Raw genomic sequence first — 6,019 nt, forward strand, 5'->3', positions numbered from 1 at the left:
GGCCCGTCAGGAAACTATGATTCAGTTGCAGAGGGAGGTGTTCAGACCCAGAGTCCTTAGCTTGGTGACAAGCTTGGAGGGGATAAAGTTGTTGAACACTGAGCTGTAGTCAATGAACAGCATTCTCACATAGGTATTCCTCTTATCTAGGTGGGTGAGAGCAGTGTGGAGGGCAATTGAGATCGTGTCGTCTAGGGATCTGTTGAAGGAGCATGAAAATGGGAGAGGGTATAGTGCGGCTGGGATTGTGGCGTTAAGGCCTGCACACTGTTAAAGCTCCCAATTCACCATTTTATTGAAAACATTTTGATCAGAAACTGATCTGCGTCAGGTCAAACAAACAAACTGAGTGCTCACGTCCCAAAAGATTACAGACTGGGACAAGGAGAGATTGAAAATTACCGTGAATATGCCTGCAAGGTGTTTCCCCACAAGCTCTGAGAACGTGCCCTGGAGTACTGTCAGGGAACCGCGGCCTTCTGCAAGGAACAGAAATGGTTGGTTTTCAGACCAATGGTCAACTCCCATGATGTGCCTTGCCCCACGTTTGAAGCTCTGATGTTGCATTGGTACACTTATTTATTCCAGGAATGAAGGCTTCATCTGAAGATTTCAAGCCATATTATTGGTATTTGTTGATTTCCCCTGAATTTGTGAGATCTGCCCATCTGTGAAACACTCTTGAAAAAAAGACGGCCTGGAACGTGCCGAGAATTTTGTTGACGCTGACATCATGTGATTCTATGTTTTGTTTGGTCAGGGTGTGATGTGGGTGGGCATTCTATGTTGTATGTCTAGGTTGTCTATTTCTGTGTTTGGCCTGGTGTGGTTCCCAATCAGAGGCAGCTGTCTATCGTTGTCTCTGATTGGGAGCTATACTTAGGTAGCCTATTTTCCATTGTGTGTTGTGGGTGGTTGTTTCCTGTTTAGTGTTTTGTTTCACCTTTCAGGACTGTTCGTTTGTCGTTTTTGTTGTTTGTCAAGTGTTTTTGTATTTTATAAAAAAAATATGACCACTTACCACGCTGCACCTTGGTCCTCCTCACCTTCTCCAGACGACAATCGTTACAGAACCACCCACCAACAAAGGACCAAGCAGTGTGGGAACACGGACTCCTGGACATGGGAGGAAATTCTGGACGGCAAAGGACCCTGGGCACAGCCGGGGGAGTATCGCCATCCGAAAGAGGAGCTGGAGGCAGCTAGAGCGGAGCGGCGCCACTACGAGGAATTGGCGCGAGGTAACGGGCACGAGAGGCAGCCCCAGAATTTCTTTTGGGGGGGGCACACGGGTAGTTTGACGGACTCAGGTAGGAGACCTGAGCCAACTTCCCGTGCTTACCGTGGCGAGAGAGTGACTGGGCAGGCACCGTGTTATGCGGAGAAGCGCACAGTGTCCCCAGTGCGCACGCATAGCCCGGTGCATTACATCGCAGCTCCTCGTATCGGCCGGGCTAGAGTGGGCATCGAGCCAGGAGGGATGATGCCGGCTCAACGCATTTGGTCTCCAGTGCGTCTCCTCGGCCCGGGGTATACTGCACCAGCCCTACGCACGGTGTCTCCAGTTCGCCAGCAGAGCCCAGTGCGGCCTATTCCAACTCCCCGCACTTGCCGGGCTACAGGGGGGATCCAGCCAGGATGAGTGGTGCTAGCTCTGCGCTCGAGACCGCCAGTGCGCCTCCACGGTCCATTGCATCTGGTGCCTCGGCCAAGGACAAGGCCTCCTGCATGTCTCCCCAGCCTGGTGAGTTCTGTGCCTGTGTTAAACACTAACCCTCCTGCATGTCTCCCCAGCCTGGTGAGTCCTGTGCCTTCTCCCAGAGCCAGGCCTCCTGTGTGTCTCTCCACTCCAGTGAAAATCCATGGCAAGAAGCCTCCAGTGATAATCCATGGCAAGAAGCCTCCAGTGATAATCCAGGGCAAGAAGCCTCCAGTGATGATCCATGGCACGAAGCCTCCAGTGATGATCCATGGCACGAAGCCTCCAGTGATGATCCATGGCACGAAGCCTCCAGTGATGATCCATGGTACGAAGCCTCCAGGGATGATCCATGGCACGAAGCCTCCAGTGATGATCCATGGCACGAAGCCTCCGGTGAGGATCCATGGCACGAAGCCTCCGGTGAGGATCCATGGCACAAAGCCTCCGGTGAGGATCCATGGCATGAAGCCTCCAGCGTCGCCCTCTAGTCCTGAGCCTCCAGCCACGCCCTCTAGTCCGGAGCCTCCAGCCACGCCCTCTAGTCCGGAGCCTCCAGTGACGCCCTCTAGTCCGGAGCCTCCAGCGACGCCCTCTAGTCCGGAGCCTCCAGCGACGCCCTCTAGTCCGGAGCCTCCAGCAACGCCCTCTAGTCCGGTGCAGCCGGAGTCTCCCTCCAGTCCGGGGCAGCCGGAGTCTCCCTCCAGTCCGGAGCAGCCGGAGTCTCCCTCCAGTCCGGAGCAGCCGGAGTCTCCCTCCAGTCCGGAACAGCCGGAGTCTCCCTCCTGTCCGGAGCAGCCGGAGTCTCCCTCCTGTCCGGAGCAGCCGGAGCCCATCAGGCAGGAGCTGCCGGAGCCCCCGTCAGTCAGGAGATGCCGGAGCCGCCCGTCAGTCAGGAGATGCCGGAGCCGCCCGTCAGTCAGGAGCTGCCGGAGCCGCCTGTCACTCTGGCGCTGCCGGAGTCTCCCGCCTGTCCGGCGCTGCCGGAGTCTCCCATCTATTCGGGGTCCGCTGCAAGGGTCCCCAGTCCAAGGTCGGCGGCGAGGGTCGCCACTCCAAAGACGCCACTTAAGCGGGCTAAGACTATGGTGGAGTGGGGTCCACGTCCCGCGCCAGAGCCGCCACCGCGGACAGATGCCCACCCAGACCCTCCCCTATAGGTTCAGGTTTTGCGGCCGGAGTCCGCACCTTTGGGGGGGGGGGGGGGGGGGGATTGCTTTGTATGTTTCTATGTTTTGTTTGGTCAGGGTGTGATGTGGGTGGGCATTCTATGTTGTATGTCTAGGTTGTCTATTTCTGTGTTTGGCCTGATGTGATTCCCAATCAGAGGCAGCTGTCTATCGTTGTCTCTGATTGGGAGCTATACTTAGGTAGCCTATTTTCCATTGTGTGTTGTGGGTGGTTGTTTCCTGTTTAGTGTTTTGTTTCACCTTTCAGGACTGATCGTTTGTCGTTTTTGTTGTTTGTCAAGTGTTTTCGTATTTTATTAAAAAATATGACCATTTACCACGCTGCACCTTGGTCCTCCTCTCCTTCTCCATACGACAATCGTTACAGTTACTTTGAAAATGCATTGACTGTTCGATTGACTTTAGCAAAGCGGCAATCTTATGGCATGGTTGCTCCGTATCCTGTGTCACTTATCTAAGTGAGTTCCTCAACCCAGACTAAGGAGTTCACAAACATCAGGGCCAGGAGACCCACAGTGAACTTGAACACATATGTCAGCAAAAGGACTGTAGGATGAATACAAACATATAGGGAAAACCATTAAAACCAGCCATGGTGTTATTCAATGAAGCTCACACACAGTATGAATACAATGGTGGACATTACAAGATTATGTTATAATATTTGTATTGCATTAAATGGTTGTTTTATGCAACGTAATAGAAGGTTCTTATAACTTTATTGTGTCTGTGTGAACTGAAAGTGGGCCTTTGGGAGATAACACTGACAGGAGATTTACAATGTCTTTTGGGTGATAAAACCTAAAGAGACCGCATTCCAGAGCATGAGTTAATGTTTCTGTTCTATATGGTACCAGGGAGAGATGACCCCAGGGCCAGACCTTGGTCTCTACACAAAGATAACTGTTTTTAAAGCAGATACTGGCTGCTGTGAATTATAAGTATCTTTCATACAAATCTTAACCTTGTGACCCATTCCATACATCTGTTGTTCGTCTTGTAGGTTGAAAGGGGTGTATCTTGGCTACAAAAGACCTTTGTACTTTTGTCTCGGGGCTCTCAACGAATCATCTGAGGGTGATTCGTTGACCAGCCATCATAATCGTAGAGCACTCAATCGATTCACTTTATATGTGTGCGTTGTATTGACCTGCTGCCCTATTAATGAGTTAATAAAGATTTAGTTTAAGTATGTAACTCTGTGTGATAAGTTTGTCTCTCCTCATTTGATAGTAAAGAAATGAACCACCACAATACTGAGCACATCGCTTACCTGTCACGCCCTGGCCTTAGTTATCTTTGTTCTCTTTATTATTTTGGTTAGGTCAGGGTGTGACGAGGGTGGTTTGTGTGTTTTTGTCTCGTCTAGGGTGTTTGTACTGTCTAGGTTTTTTTTGTAGAGTTATGGGGTTGTGTTCATTCTAGGTGTTTATGTAAGTCTATGGTTGCCTTGATTGGTTCTCATTTAGAGGCAGGTGTTTATCGTTGTCTCTGATTGGGAACCATATTTAGGCAGCCATGTTCTTTGGGTATTTTGTGGGTGATTGTTTCCTGTGTCAGTGTTTGTGCCACACGGGACTGTTTCGGTTTGTTCACGTTTATTGTTTTTTTGTATTTGTGTTCATGTTCAGTTTTCTATATTAAAACATGGACACCTACCACGCTGCGTATTGGTCTGATCCTTGCTACACCTCTTCAGAGGAAGACAGCCGTGACATTACCTCAGAGCTCCAAGAAGTAATGGGTGAAATGGCAGTAGTTGGGGTCGTTTTTGATTCTCTTTCCTCAGGCATATACGCGTAGAAAACGGACCCCCAAATAAGGGAATATGGGCACAAGAATATGCTGAAAGGTAAGGACATTTTATATTGAGTCGAAGTTGCTGCACATCAGGTGGGAATTCTGCAGGAAATCCTTGAAACGTATGTGAAACATAACATGGTGTGTAAACATTTTGTCCATGACATTTTGTTCCAATTTTAACACTAACTTACTAGCTAGTGTATTTGCAAAGGTTGTGATAACTAGCGAACACCTTAAATCTGTGGTTGCTAGATATTAGTCTTAGCAAGTAATGTTAAACACCAGCTAGATATTATTGTTATTATTAGCTAGCAGTGGATAACATAACTAGCTAATCCTAAATTGTATAAATCATGATAATGAGGATAGAGTTATGTGTATAGTACATAGAGTGTCTATGCTAAATTGTTATGTATTCCTCTTCTCTCTCACAGATTCCCATAAAGTCTTACACTCCAGGATGGGAAAATGCTAACAAGAAAGAAACAGATGAAAACACAGAAGGGGACCATGAGACCCTATGTTAATTTTGTATTTTTAAATAGTTAATCTGTTTCCAATTTCTATTCTGACTTGGAATGTTAAAAAGGGGCCAAGGGGTTTATCTGAATTAGCTCGGCTACTCACTATACCAATGATAGGCTACAGATTTTGAGGCACTGAAATAAAATAGTTTTCCCAATGTATCCTTCTATTAACTTTAAAAAAATTCTTACTATGTATTGCATGTTTGAGGATATTATATGCTGTTATAAATATTTATTTATATTTTTAGAAGGTATACATATTGGTAGGCATAACTCATTAATAAATTGTCAGCAGGTTTCCACTTTCTTCAAATATATATTTTCAGCTGTTAATATAAATAGATAAGATAGAAGATAAAATAAAAAAATCTAATAACAGTTAAGCTTAGTTAGTTAAATAATGCTGAAACCTAAAGTCTTGAATATAAAAAAAAAAAAAACAGAACTGTACATTAAGTAATAGTCAACACAAATGCATATTTGAAGCTATTTTTCTATCTTCATTACTTGCTTGTCTTTGTGTTGGAAATGTATCTGCACAACTACACACATTCGGATGGGCAATTATCCTGTTTGCTGCTAACATTAATTCCCTAAAGGAACTAAAACATCAATATAATAATCAACCCACAGGTAGGGCTTATATTCATTGTTTCCAATAAAAAATCCACTGGAAGTACATAGTTTTACACTTTTCAAATGGATGGGCAGTGTTCCTCTTCAACCCCTTTACAAAATCCCTCCCAAACTTCAACCTACATTCTCCAAACACTCAGGTGACCATCTAAAAAAGCATTTCA

At 46.6% G+C, this 6,019-nt stretch overlaps 1 long non-coding RNA gene across 1 annotated transcript; it reads left to right on the plus strand.

Annotated features, from left to right (window-relative positions):
• Positions 1 to 4,422: 4,422 nt before the first annotated feature.
• Positions 4,423 to 5,531, plus strand: LOC139575203 (uncharacterized). Its single transcript, XR_011674908.1, has 2 exons — positions 4,423 to 4,741; positions 5,127 to 5,531. It is a non-coding gene; the product is annotated as an uncharacterized lncRNA (long non-coding RNA).
• Positions 5,532 to 6,019: the final 488 nt, after the last annotated feature.

The sequence above is a fragment of the Salvelinus alpinus genome, chromosome 5, assembly GCF_045679555.1.
Source record: "Salvelinus alpinus chromosome 5, SLU_Salpinus.1, whole genome shotgun sequence".
In the NCBI taxonomy this organism is placed as follows: Eukaryota; Metazoa; Chordata; class Actinopteri; order Salmoniformes; family Salmonidae; genus Salvelinus; species Salvelinus alpinus.